The sequence below is a fragment of the Haliaeetus leucocephalus genome, unplaced genomic scaffold, assembly GCF_000737465.1.
Source record: "Haliaeetus leucocephalus isolate CR32 unplaced genomic scaffold, Haliaeetus_leucocephalus-4.0 Scaffold1, whole genome shotgun sequence".
In the NCBI taxonomy this organism is placed as follows: domain Eukaryota; kingdom Metazoa; phylum Chordata; class Aves; order Accipitriformes; family Accipitridae; genus Haliaeetus; species Haliaeetus leucocephalus.
The window spans coordinates 6,989,667-7,005,089 of NW_010972437.1; positions in this window are offsets into that span (position 1 = coordinate 6,989,667).

A 15,423-nucleotide genomic window follows, 5' to 3' on the forward strand; every position below is an offset into this window, starting at 1 on the left:
CACTGATTGCAAACAAGGACTGGACTGGTGGAATAGAGGAGAGGGAAGAGGGGCCACTGATAAATTATTCACTGTGGCCCTAGAGATGAAGCTGTGATGTATCATTTCTCTCTGTGCTGATGAACAGGGGTACGAGTATTGCCCTTTCCAGAGCCTCTGGTCCTTCAGTCATTATTTTAGTTTTGCCTGATGGTTTTCTCTTTGATCCCTGGAGTAAGGAAGGCCATTTTTCCCCCCCCCAAGTAGCTCTTGGCTCATCTGCATTTCTTGGTTTTCTAGGATTTTAAAAGGGCACAAATCATCATTGTGTTCCCAAGGGTATGGCTCCTTTCCTTCTCCAAATTGCAGCTCTTGATCTAATTTAAACAGTTCATTTCCGATCACTTAGATACTTGACTTTGTCACTTTGCATATATGATCTTTTTCTGTTGCCAAAGTTATCTTGGGGGTAGCGGAAGAAGATATTATAGCTTTCAGCAAGCCGTCTTGCACTTAGGACAAACCACATAAATGTTTATCTAGGAAAAAAAAACCACCAACAATGTCCCCCGATATGTTCTCACTCTTAATTTTTCATTATTCTCCCACCTCTCTAAGTATCTCTCATTCTATACCCCGAGCATTACCCAAGGGTGTTCTGCAGTAGCATTAATTCAGGCACCATTCACTCCTATTCTTACCCCATTTTCCATTCAGATTTCAGTCTGTTGAGTCTGTCTGTACGCTGCCAGACAGGCTCTGCTTGCTGTCACAGCAATGGAAATCCAGACTAACATTATAATTTCAGTGGAGCTAGAGCTGTGAGAGCACTGAAAGAGCTAAAAATGCGATTTGGCCATGTTTGGGAAAAAGGTTTCCATCCCATCACAAAATGGCTGAAATTGCAGTCCAAGAGAAGTAAATGAAAGGTTTGTAAATGGGTTTTCAGGGTACACAAAAATCTAGCCTATGGGCTTGGGCTTTTTACTCATCACAGTATGTAAATAAAATAACAGTCCAGGTATTTGATCGTACCTTTTCATGCCTACTGTTAGAAAACCAAGCACTGACAGGAGCTATGACCTGAGTTTTAAAGAAATGCTGATATGATCTAGTATGGTTTCTCAGAGGATTATCTGGGTATCTTTAAAAGAGTCCCAAGAAATCCCAAGCAGGCTGTCAGTTTGCCTTTACGAATGAGGAAGTAATGACCCACATATCCTGAGCCAAGTGTTCAGCTGTTAAAATCAAGGAAGAGATTTGTTATGATTAAACAAGTGGATAGTTTAGAAGCTAATTTTAAAATAAATGAAGTCTCCCTTCAGACACTGGAAGTTGTATAATGCCGTAATTGTTCCCAGCACATACTCTTGTTCTCAGGCAAATAAAAATGTACATGCATACTAGAAGAGTAATTGCAACAATATACTATCATTCACTTATTCCTGAGGACTCCAGTCTAATGGGAGAACAGTGGGTCACTAAAATTCCCATTTAATTACTATAGACAATTAAGTCCCTGGACTATCCTGCAATTCCATAAAAAGATTAAATTTAACCATTGTCTGAGAGAATCTTCCTCTTTCTTCCCCACCATGAAGAATCATAACACAGATCTTGAGCGAGTAGTCTAGTTAGGCTTTATTCTGCTTGTTCTGCATGCTTGTATGTTGTCAACTGCTAGAGTAAATGCTTTCTTTCCCACAACTGCAAATCTTAAAATATCTTTATTCTTCCATTGCTGCTGCAAGTAATGATTTGTTATGAACAGTGCTTTGCATACTTGGTACAGATGGAAGGTTGCTTCTTTCACATCTTTGTCATAAGGAGAATGTGCTTTAACTAGCTACTGTAAAGATGCTGAAGTGGGTTAACAGAAAGAGCTTAACAAATAGCCATGTGATTTCTAACTAGGCAGACAATGAATGATCGATGTTATTCACCCCCTACTGTGTCCAGTAAGCTAACCCTAAGGAGTTGTTTCATTTGTCATCTGAAGCACTTCATAAAGTTACATGTTGTTATCTTCACTTTACAGATGGGGAGTGGAATTCCAGCAAGGTGAAGAGACATACCCGAGGACATACCTCAGGTTAGTGGCAGAGCTAGGAATCTCTACGAGTAGCCCTGTGCTCTCTAGCTTCCAAGGTCTGATCAGCTTTCTGACAGCCTCTGTTCTATGTTGTCATTTCCCTTGCAAACTCATGACTTTTCACTGTGTTGTGAGTCTTTTCACACCCTTCTTTCTGTGAATGCAGATGCCTTCATACCACAAGCACAACCATCACACTTAGAAGGGAAAATCACTATATTCCTTCAGAGGGAATTTTAAGTTGCTTTTCTGTACCTTAAAATGTGACAACTGATGTCTGATATGTAGGAACCTTCCAGGGCCAGAGCTTAATATGACATGTCACAGTGGAAAGGGAGCTTTCTTTTTTTGGAAAAATGTGAAATTTTTGTTTCCAGCCCTCAAGATAGCAGCCCATAAATGTGTCACTAATATAGGACTAAGTGCTACCATCAAACACGTATAAATTTGAGAGAGAGCTTGAGGGAAGCCTTCCCTATTTGGGGAAAGAAACACTTCCCTGACAGGCTGATTATTTTTAATGCCAATAGCTGGAAGGTGTTCATTAGTGTTTGTTGGGAAAGGGACAGGAGTTCACAAATGTACATTCCTGGCTCTTTTCAAGTTAAAAATCTCACCCAGGTTTTAAAGTTGTAACTGTTTATTCTGGCTGTACCTATTCCTGCTTTGGACTGTTAGAACAAGTCTCAAAGGAGGTAGATTAATGGGTAGAAAGGGAATGGCTCAAAGCTGCATGATTAACTCCATCTGTCACCTGCCTGTAATATGACATATGGCTGCTGCTTCATTAGAGGTCACATGTTTAGGTAGGAACACCTGAAATAAAGCCTACAGGTGAGTACGTATATGCTAAATGTTCTGCAATAAAAGAGTTTTCAGATTAAGGTTAGAGGGAGAATAATTTCTGTTAACTGCACTGCCTGCTCCTTGTTTCTCTTGGGTCGAAAAGGTGAATGAGACCCCTGCATATTACCATTGAAGGTGACAAGATTGTTCCAGTTTACTTGAGCTGAGGACCTGATGCTTGGGACTGGCAGAGCAAAGAGACCCTGGAAAAATAATCCTTAACTCTTCTCAGCCTCTGTTTTAGAGCTGCTGCCAGGCAGCTGGAGGCAGCTGGGCTAGCTCTTCCATTTCTGCAGTGAATGACACACCCGTGATCTTCTGTCCTTCCTAAGGAGAGGAGTAAGGGAAAAGTTGGAAAATAGCCAGTGAAGACATAAAGGATATGGCAACAAAGCAGTGGTGTCCTGTATATGAGGGAGTTCAGAATGCCTCATTCTTTAAGAGGGAAAGAATTTCTTTCCCTCTCCTTTGTCCTGCTGAAAATAAATGATACAAATGAGCACTGCAGGAATATTACAAGCAATTTTAAATAAGAGGAAGCATCTTCCAAAGAACTTAAGACCTAGAAATCTTGAGCAGACAAATTCAGAATTCAGCTTCGTGCAAAAAGGCAGCTTCCAGACCTGGCTGTCTACAGCTTGTCCGGAGAAGTTACATAGATCCCTAAATATCAATAACAAGATTTCTGTCTGCTTGGGCTGTGTTTTCTTACCTGAGGGCAAGATGGAGTGTCACAGGTCCTGCAAGGTCTGAGGGTCTGTAGAGGGCTGCTGAGAGAGGAAGGCTTTCTAGGGCTGTGCTGAATGACAGTTGCATAGAGCAGGAGTTCAAGCCTGGGAGGTACACATCCAGTATGATCTGCCTGGAGTTGGCTGGTCTGCCAACTGTGCCAGCATTTCCTTTTGGAGAGAAATAATTGACCAAAATTATTGCTGCCAAAAGCAGCACATGAACAGTATGGATAATCAGGAAACCAGAGCCCTGGGGTGAAATAAGAATGAAATCAAACTGGCGGTACAGACACTTGAGTCACTTGGCAAACGTTACCCATAGTAAGAGAATGCTGTAGCTGGGGTTTCCAGGGAATTGTCTGCATTGCCTTTATTTGTAGAGAACAATCTACATAGCCTGCATTTATGGGTAAAGCCTTAGCTAGAGAAAACACTTCCACCTCCACTGGGTTCAGCAGAACCAGGACAGCCCAGGCTCAGCTCAGAATATTAGGTTTTAGGGCTGTCATGATCAGGTCGATATTTAAAAGCTTTAACTCTTTCACTTCCTCATTATTGTGTTACTTTTTGTCTCACCCAAATGCTACATTCTTTATAAAGATGTTAGTAGTGCTATCAGCATGGTACATGAATGGTGGAGCACCAGCCACTTACAGTTCTTCCCATTTACGCAACCTTGGAAGGAAGCATTACTCATGTTTATGAACGATTGAAACTAGAATAGAGGACTCCATACAATGAGAGCCCCTTTGAGGAAGTGTCGGAGGGACTGCCCAGTGACCTTGCTCATACAATGGAATATATTCTTTGAGATTACTTCATTCTGAGTAGCCCTCACAGGAAATAATTATTTTGGTAGACACTAACGCACTCTAACTTGTAGGATAAGCATTTCCAAATTACTCCTTTCCCTGAAGACAGTGGCTTCTTTACGCCTAGGCAAACCTAGCTTATGTCCAAATTCAACAACTCTCTGCCTGAGAAGTGCCCTATTCTTAGACTGTGGTGTTGCCAACACCAGCCCACAGAGTTGTTTTCTGCCAAATACTATGAGAAACAGGCTTTTCATTGTATTTCTGCCACTTCAAAATAAGTACTGAGTCATAGCACACTAGAAATATTTGTGCTGGGCTGCATAGGAAAACATCATAAATACATTAAAAAGTGTTTTAACTATTTCCACATAGGAACTAGGAACCAAAATTCCTGATTCTTAACGGTGAAAACTGCCTAAAGCAGGAGGAAGGCCTTTTCAAAGCGCAGTACGAAGCATCTGCTTACTTACTTGGATATGCATATGAACTGTGAGAAGTACTTACTAATTTTATAATGGATTTTTTCTTAGAAAAGAAATCCTGCTTTTATTCAACATGTCAGCATTCCTTTAAACTATTCCTTTAAATGGGAAATTGAAAATAACCATTTCACTGTTTACAAAGTCCTTGATGGGTTCAGAGGATAGGAATCCCTGCTGGTTTAAAGAGGAGGATAACAAATCATATGATGATTTATTAGAATTCACATCCACACAGGAAGCAGAAAAAATTTCCATGCTTTATTTCAGAGGTGTCTGCTCTGTCTACTGGTGCAAGCCATAAAGTCCATTAGGGAGCCAGCTGGCTGCTGAATTTTTAGGTGTCTCCCCTAATGTACCTTAGGACATGGAGCCAACATGTATTGGTACCCCAGACATGCCAGTGGCATCTAATGGCACAGGTTTATCCCTCATCCCATGAACCAACAGGCACATGCACAGCCTGTTAATATGAATGGGCATTTTGCTGTCCTTTGGCTGTCATATCGCATGGCTGACCTGCATGACCACCCCAAAGGGCTCATAGGAGACCGCAGACTGCAGATTGGGTGTATTGTTCTTACAGGCTAAACCTGGCCCTTAAACCAGAGATTATCCCAAAACTGACTGATAACCAAACACCATGTGCTAGAACTACCTACAAAACTTGTATCTGAGCCAATAGGCAACTATTAGGATTAGAAAGCTAGGTATACGGCCTTCCACTTTACATTGCTGCTGTCTCATATACATATGACTTCCTTTCTAATAAAACCAGAATAATCTCATGTTTTCCTATACACAAAGTTTGACCCTGAAGAGGTTCTGCTACATATTGCATATTGCAGCTGTCTGGATAATCTTTCAGATGATATTAAAATACAATCAAATTTTAATAGCCCACTAAGCTTTGGAGGTTATTAAAAGCAATGTAAAAACTCTAGTTTTGTTGATTTCAGGACAGTCTGAGAGTTTATAAAAATTAAAGTACATTTTTGTAGCCAAGTCTACTAAGGTTTTATGATAAAATTGGAGTTCATGATTAAATTTCTGAGCTTTTACTTTTATGCCTCAGAAACATGAAGTTTTCTGGTGTCATTTTTCCTTGGCTTCAGCAGATTATTGTTGATGGCTCCATTAGGCTTAATTCTACTTTTTAAGGTACTTGCACATGCTTTTTGTTAAGAAATTTTCTCACAAATGTCCAAAGTGTCCATGTGGCATATCAAAAACACAATCATTAATTCAATCATCCTTTCATAATTGGAAGTAATTTTGTAAATGTTTTTTATAAAACAAATTATTCTGTATCACATTTTGCCTGTTCACTCAAATTTCCCTTCATTAGTATTAGTCAAATTTCCATGATTAGTTGCATGTGGGTTTTGTATTATATGTAATATCCTTGGAGATTTTCACAGAGCAGCCCTGCAGGATAAAAGACAAATTAGAAAGCAGCAGAGCTTTTGGATCTAGAAGGAAGTGATTTGTGACTATTCTCATGATTAGATCTCACTCCTGGTTTCCAGGGGTCATGTTCATTAAGCTGTTAGTTTAATAATTTATTTGTGAGTCCTAAACATTTTGTCAACAATTTTTAACACAGATTAATATTAATCTGGAAGATCATTCTACAGGGCCATTATTATCTGTTCAGTAATTGATATGCTTCCATCATTATTCTCCTGGTTTAAAAGTTTTAATTTCTCTGTCAGAAACAATGGCATGTGAATTAGGCAACCAGCCACATATCCTTGGGGGTAAAAAATAAATTGGGTATTTTCAAAGACATTGGTCTGCAAACAACTCATCAGTTGAAACGTATTTGTATAATCTGTTTGGTGAATATTTACAATTAATCCTACAAACATAGAAGTCAGGATGATGTGATGCTCAAGTCACAAGTAGGAAAAAATGGACTAAATTAAACAAATCACTTATTACCATAAACAATTCATTCAGGTCTGGATCTGGGAAAATTGCATTGCACTAATAGAGCTAGTAGAAATAGATTCCTCTTTTTCTGAATGCCTAGAGGAGATTAACAGTGTGAGGGCAGTAAACCTGTATAAAGAAGGTAAATATGTGTGATTATATCAGGGAAACTATTTGAAAAAGCACAATCTCTAGTAGTTCTGCAATGATGGGAAGGAGAAGGAGTGTTTAGCTCTTCATTTGACCCGTATTGGAGGAAAAGCGCAACCCTCCTTTTCAGTCTTTCCACTTGACTGTTTTGTAAAGAGGTTTAACTGACATCATTGCTTTGATATTTCAACATCTGCCCTTGGCTCTTCCTTTCATCCCTGGGGATAGGTTATGCTAGTTTTCATTTGTTCACTAGCTTAAAATAATGCATTGAACCTAAGCTAATATCAGAGGACTAGAGCCAACATCAGTTCTGGACAGGCAGAAGCCTGCGAAGGTGTGGAGAGCAAGAGACAGTAGAGAGGCACTCGAGTTCTTGCTGCAGCCTGGCTGTAACCACCGGCAGGAAGTGAGAAAAGCACACACCGTACACGAGTCGGGCATGAACAGGCAGTCTAAGGTGGAGTATATTGTTCAGCTGCCATCAGCTGAAGTGGTAAGGTATTGTTTTAAGTTTAAGACAGCAGTCTAGATTTCAAAGCAGAAGGAACAACTCCACAGTCAAGACCCTGGGTGCGCCCATGCCAGGAATGCCTGTTTGTTATTGTCCCGTTCACTGAAGGAGAGCAGTGATCGTGGGCTAAGCAACCGGGAGAGAGCAAACCATCTGGGGCCCAGGTGCTCTGGCTGGGTATGTTAAGAGTTCCAGAAAACCCAGCTCATACTCATCTCTTCCAAACAGCACCAGCCTCTGTTAATCTGCACAACAGGGAAATCTCTTCTGTTGCTGAGTAGCATTTGAGCTCATTGCATCTTGCTGAGAATAACGCAACTCTCACGGATCTAGGGAGTCATTGGCTCTCGTCCCAAAATCTGTAGCTCCACAGAGCACCCTACTTGGCTACTGCCTGCACTGCAGAGTATTCCTTTGTCCATCCTTTTACCTACAGCGGGGACAGTCTTCCAGAGCCCATTTTGACCTGACAAAGTCACCCCATGTATGTTTCCTTGCCCAAAAACATTCCAGTTTGTCTGAATATGAATATATTCATGTACAAAACACTGCATGACATCTGCTGCTTTTTAAAAAGGTCCGAATTTGGACACAGTTTGGCCAGACAGAAATCCTGGCCCCAGAAAAATCAATGGGAGTTTTGCCGTGGAATTCATTGGGCCAGGATTTCATACCAACTCATTATTTGACCTATTGAATTCTGTTAAGCTGGTAAGCCTGGACTGCGGACCATGTGAGAAGACTGTCTCCCCACATTTTGGTTTCTGCTGTATTCCATCCTGGTCAGAAATGTTATAAAGCTTTTTTGCTTTTTCTTGGAATAACTAGCTAATCCTGCTTATAGTTCTGGACAGAACATGAAAGCAAGGCAAGAGATGTATGTGTTCTTCAGTTAATGCAAATTTTAACTTTAGGTCCACACTCCCTAATGTTTGCAGGTGCTTAGGTTTTGTATGAGATGTAAGCCATAGGCTGTGGTATGCTTATGTGGTTACATCACATTTTAGGAAGTGATGCTGGAAGGATGTAGATTAGCTTGTTGATTTGTTATTTCGTTTGTGGTTGTTGTTCCATCAGCATCACTATTGTTCAAGTAAGACAGACATGGGCTGAATTTTGATGACATTCAGACATATCATCTCACATGTCATAGGTGTAGGAACCAGCTGAAAGGCTTGAGATCAGTTTCTAATCCAAATGTTCAGAACTTGAAAAATATGCTAAGTTTGGCTCTTGAAACCATAAGGCCTAAAGCCTTCTAAGTGTGCCCTCTCACCACAGAGCACACTCACAAGTCTTCTCTAGTTTGTCATCTAAAATTTCAAAGCTGTCTTTGCTGTTAGCTAGTAGATGTATTCAAATGGAATACAATTTCAGAAAGATATGGTTGTGCTACACTGTGGACAGTTGGCATTGATGATTCATACCTGGGTAAATGCACTTTAACGGGTGTAGCTAAAAACCCATGGAGACAGTTGTATGTTTCACAGCAAGACCAATTGTGTCTGGGGGTGACATAATCGGCTGTCTCTGTAGCATTTGTGAAAACCCTGGTGATATGAGACTGTTTTCTCCTGATGGGGACTAGAAGCACAAGAGACTTTAGCAGCTGGAGATGCTGCCAATTTTTGAAAACTTTCACAAAGCACTCTGTGCACCTTGTATCAGATACCACACACAGATAAGAAGGCTTGAGAGGCATCCGCACTGTAATGCAGTCTGGCAGAAAATGTCTCTACAATAATGCTGAAGAAACAGGAGGCCTAGAGCTCTTCTTGCCATACAGTTAAAATGCTGGCCTTGTGATCATAATGATAAAAACACAGTTAAAGTGTTATTTTCAGAGGAGCTAACAGCTTCCAGCTTTCATGGCCTTCCTTTGGAAATTGAAGGAGAAGGAAGAAGCAAAATAAAGGGTCTAGACCTCAAGAAGGCATATTTTGAAATGTTCAGGGATTTGATTGGGAAGATCCTGCTCTGGGCAGATGTAAGGAAATGGCTGCTAAGAAAGAGAAGATAGGTATTAAGAAGCTAGAGGATTACTGAGGATGAGTATACAAGCATGGCACTAGCATATGGGATTGAAACACAAAAGCAAGAGCACAAAATGAGGTAACATGAGCAAATTCCCCAAAGGGTAACAAGAAACACTTCTGCAGGTACACTCAGGGTAAAACAAATCCCAGGGAAATGGCTAATTACTGAACAGAAAGGGGAAATGTTACTGAGAAAGGCATGTGCTGTTTTTGTCTTGGGGCCTTCAGGAGCCAGCTGCAGGCAGGTAACCAACACAACTGACACCACAGCAAAGCAGTATGATCTGCACCTAGGATAAGGAGAGAATGGGTTGGAAAGGGCATAAAGCAGCTAACTATATTCAAATTAACTTGGCTTGATGAATTATAGCTCAGAATACTTGGAGAGTTACCTGATGTAATTTCAGGACCATTTGTGGTTCTTTCAGGAAAGGTGAGATATCAAAGGGAAGAGGGCAAATTTAATAGTTTTCTTTAAAAAGGGAGAAAGAAGAGTCAGAGCATTATAGAGAGATCAGCTTATTTCAGTTCCTGCAAAAATACTGGAAGAATTACTGAAGCCATTATTCATAAGTACCTAGAGACAAAAAACATGGCTTTCTGAAGAACAGACCATGTCAAACCATCTAATTTCATCATTTGATGAGGTAATCCTTACCATGCTGACAGGGAGAAGCAGTAAATGCCATACATCTTGATTTTCATGAAGCTTTTGGCAGAGCTTTATGTAAGCAAGGAAGAGAAATATAGCCAGATGAAAAGTGAGTATCAAACTGATTGGAAACAAGGCTCAGTAGTAACAGACAATTTGCTGTCAAAATAGAAAGATAAACTGAGCTCCTGGGTTCTGAGTTCCCCAGCAGTCTGGTCTAGCCTGGCACTGTTCATTACTTTCATTAATAACTTGGATGATGAATAGAGCCTGCTTTTCAAATCTCCACACAGCCCTGGGTGGGAGGGACTGCAGGCACGTTGGGAGATAGGATTCAAGCTGTAAAAACTGAACAAACTGTAGAACTGGTCTTACACAAAAACTGTAAAGTACAAGGTTCACTAGCTGTGCAGGAGCAGTCTGCAGCACAAGTATGCAGTAAGGAACAACAGGTGAGATAGCAGCTTTGCAGAAGAAAAAAAAAGATCTGTGAGGACCCATTCATGGATCACTGGCTAAACACAAATCACTAATATAACGAAAAAGGCAAACACCACACTGCACAAATTGGGAGCCTGGACTGAAAGTTATGTGAAGCCATCCTTCAGCTTGGTGCCACATCAGTAGTGCTTTAGCTGAAGTAACAAGTGGTGGTTGGGGCACGGTGTAGACAGAAAGCTGTGCCCAACTGGAAGGAGGTGAGAGGAGTGCAGTAAGATCAGTCAGAAGCCTGGAAAGGATTGAAGGGGGTGTGTTCACTCAGAGAAGAGGGGACTGAGTGGAGAATAGCAGTCATTGAATATACAAAAGGCTGCTGCAAAGAGGAAGCAAATCACGTGTCATAGGCAAGGCAAGAAGTGATGGGATTGCACTGCAGCAACTGAGACTTCAGCATTAGGAAAACCTTTCTAAAGGCAAGAGTACCCAAGCAGAGCAGCAGACTGACCATAGGTTTCCATCTCTAGTGCTGGATGCTTTTAACTCCTTAGATATCCATCTTCGGTTTAGGTGGTGTATGAATCCTGCTTAGCCCCCTTTCTGTAGCCATTGGAAAGTGTGTATCACATCACAGTGAGCAGATACGGCACTTGTAAAGCTTTGCGAATCTTTTGTAGGTGAAGTTTCTTCTCCTTACTGTAAGATCATAAATGTAGGGAGAATATTTGCGCACAGCATCCTGCCACCTGTGGAACAAATGACCTGGGTTTCTTTGAAATACTTCACGTAAGAGGAGGTTCCTTGACTGTCTGGTAAAATTAACATACTACACATCACACGTAGTTTTGAGCGTCATAGGACTTACTCACTGTCAAACCCATGTAAGTTTTTAGTAAAGACTGCTGTCAGTTTGAGAATTTTTTATTCAAGAACAAGCTATCCATGGAAGGAAACCCCGCTAAAATATACGGTCAGGTTGATGGTGGCCCTCCAGTGAAATTATACACCCTTTTACCACCAAATCATGCATTAATGTTCTCATGAGTTACTGTTATATTCAGCAAGTTATTACATATTTATTATAAATCAAATAGCAAGTGGCAAACATCAAAAGGGCAAGCTTACTAGCCAAACATTGCTTGTTTACAAACACTCAGGGGTCATGCATCTGGAAGTTTCTTTTATGGGAAAAAGCTTTATTTGAAGATTTCCACTAATCCTGGGTTTCAGTTCCATAAAATCCAACAAAACGGCTGCTGTGGTATTTTGGGTTATTCCTGCTTGCAGCCACAGCTGAGACTGGGATGTGTATATAATAGCGCAAGAATGGGAGCACAAAGATGCAAGGCATCTGACATTCTTCCGCATTCAACCAAGTCACCCAGGAGAGGAGATTGTCCAATGGCCCCACTGTCACTGTGATCACTGGGTGTCCCTTCTGAACAGCACTTCTTCCTGGAAAGGAAGGCACTACCTGAAGCAATATATGTCTTATTATATGTAGTGCTTATTCAGAAAAAAAATGCCCACCCCAACCCAAGAGGCTGACTTAAACACTCACCTAACCTGTGATAGGAAGCTTTAGGAATAAAAATAAGAATAGCCTTGGGAAAGCCAGACAACTCCAGCTATTTATGATTTAATGTTCTAGCAGGGTTCACTCGGCTTCTTTCTGCCCCCAGTGGTTTCCTAAATGAACTCCTAAATTTTGCCCAGACTGCAGATTGTTGTATCTTCAGCTTACAGCTCTGCGGTCCCTGCTTCTCTTGCAGCTGGTATTATCTTTCAGAAGAACCTGTCCTTCTCCAAGGCCACAGGCCTAGAAGCCTTCCAAGAGGCTCCCTGGGAAGGTGCCCGTGATTGTGTGATCACACGTGATACATAAGGCACTGCAACCTGCTCTTCTTTGTGGTAGAGAGCACCTCTCTCTCTGGTCTCCTCCATTCATGTCTGTCTTTGTTTTCTAAGCCCTTCTACCTTTCTGCACTGTACAGGATTCCCTGCCATGGGACATTTGTTTTCCCAGCCACTCCCCTGTCTCTTTCCTTTTCTGGATATAGATCTTATTTGCCTCACACCTTTTCCTCTAGACGCTGCAGAGGCCTTTAGAAAAGGAGTAAGTCTCTACCAGTCTCTGTGGTTTCTTTTGCAAAGGACAGCCTGTCCCCAAGTCCAGCCAGATCCTCACAGATGTTTATTCAAACTGCCAGACTTTTAGAGGTTTGCCCACTTAATTTCTAGCTAGTGTGCTGGAGTTGTTTGCAGAATGCCATAGTAACAGAGGAAAACACTGCTGTGTCATTTCATGGTAAGGAAAAGCCTGAGGAGCTGGGCCTGAAAGTCTCAGTGGTCTTCTTCACTCTCTCTTCTTCCATTTCTCACAACGCTTTGGGCAAGGATATTTCTGTGTCAAGAACGGGCCAGCCCAGAGGAACACAATCGGTGCCAAGTCACCTAGACATGATTGCAATACAAGTAATAGGACACATCAAGATAATCATAAGTAGCAGATGTATTTTAGCTATTCTGCAACTTCTGGAAACAATATTGCCCAATGGCAATACCAAGGAAGATTTTTCTGGGTGATTAATGTGATGAAAATTATCATTAAATCTGCAAGGCGTAAATGAAATATTATTTACTGGCTTTTACCTACAAAGTTAATTAATCAAATGTCTTGAAAAAGAATGAGATTGTGCTACAAAGGTGAAAAATAAAAATCCCACAGGAAATTATCCCTGTTCTTCCTGTCTTTTTGGTACTGCACCAAACAACAGCGATAACTTTAACAGAGGAATGAATGCTTGTCAGAGTGCTGTTGTGTTCCATGTGCTTACTCAGCCCTCCTCTACTGAGTACAGCGGGGATCTTCAAGGTACTATTTTCTACCAGTTTTGAATCAGATACTGTGTGACCTTTTCTTGCTATTCGATGCTACCTCTGAGTATACTGATGTGTCATGCTACAATATCATCATTCTCTTGTCTAAGTGCAGACCCTTGCAGCAAAAGAGTCCCTTTGGCTTTTCAGCACCTTAGTGATTTGAGTCACAGCACCACAACAGCAAAGAATCTATCCTTTAATGCTGTGAACATAGACCATTCTTTGTATGTCTTTAGTCTCTTTCTTATTGTCAGTTCAGGTTTGTGAAATTCTAGTCCATTTTGGAGCCACAGAATTTTATCTATAAGACAGAGACAAATACACACTGCTTAGAAAACCTGCCCTGTACTGTATTTTCTTTAATTAAAAACAGATAACATATGACAAAAAGCTTGTTTCAGGTTTGCAATGAGTTTTGTACAGAGATTCAACTCCATGTTTATTTTATCTCAGCAGATTACTTCTCTATACAAATTACCTCTATCAGTTTCCTGTAACATCTCATTAGTAAATCCAGTAATTCATGCTGCCATTAGACTGCAAGGTATCCTAGCTTAGAGGTTCACCTGCTTGCAGGACTACAATGAGCATCAAGCTTGAAAATACAAATGACTGAGCAGCAGAAAGGCACTATTTTCTAACCTGCAGACCACAGAATAAGCACAACTAGGGTACAGCCCTCAAATCACAAAATGTAGTATCAGTATGGGGCTTTGGAAAGGGACAAAATTTCAGAAGTCAGTGATGCATGAGTTTTCATTTTGTTGGCTGCTACCTGAACATATCTGACTGTGCATTTTATCCTTAATATAAATTATCCTCAACTGCCTGTCTGCCTAGCATAGATTAGTTCTGATTTGAAAATGAATCTAACCCATCCCCCAGCAAGTCCTTAGGCACTGTGTTCCTGTACAACTGGAAAACCCCAGTGAAGTAATATAAACTCAGTAATAATAACAAGTAATGGCCTTGACTTAATGAAGGGTGGCAGTTCTGCTCTGGGGAGATGTCTAATGGATGTGGCTGCTCTGGTAGCTTGGTCTTGTGCTGATTCTCTTCCCTTCACATTTGTTGGTCCATGTCTTATTGCATGCATGTATAGACAAAACCAGGAACTGCTTCAGTGTGGGGAGGAAGGCTGGCATCCAGACGATATGCTTGGAGTGGACTCCCACGCCAGCCTGGCTGCAGCTCTCCTTTCCTTTGGAATGAGGCAAAAAGCAGATCTGTCTTTACCCCTGTATGAAGAGCAGTTCTTCTAGGTCCAAGGACCTGCCCAGAAATTAGCTTTTTTCTGCATAACTGTGAGTTGGAGCACTGCTTTTGAAGTGTTGGTGTCTTTTTTAATTTGGTGTTTCAACTGCTGAGTGCAATAGGCTGCTCACTAAGGGAGCTGGGCAATTAAAAGAAATCTATGTGTTTTTTCAAGTACCATTGTAAAACAGTGAGGCTATAAATCAGGACCCAGAACACACATGCATTCAGACAAATAGGCCTTAAATACCAGAGCTAGAAAACAAAACTAAACTGCAAGGAAAAGCAAGAGGTCTCTCCTTTTTCTCTTCCTTTTAATTTACTGTTACTAGTCCTCACCCAAGACCAACCACTCAGGGGAGGCAAATGTTTTCTGTCTCTCCCTGGTTTTGAGGCTAATGTCTTCCGACCAACTAACAGTACTGGAGATGCAGCTGTGTCTTGGAATTCAAAGATATCTCAGTAAAGAGCACATACCAGTCTCTGTGAAGGGCCTTGTTTCAGACCAAAAGTAAATAGTCAGTGCCACACAAACCTGCACAGTGATCAAACACTGGAAAACATGATTGGATTTTTTTTCCATAGTTGTGAAAGGAGGTTAGACTTGTCTAAAATTGCC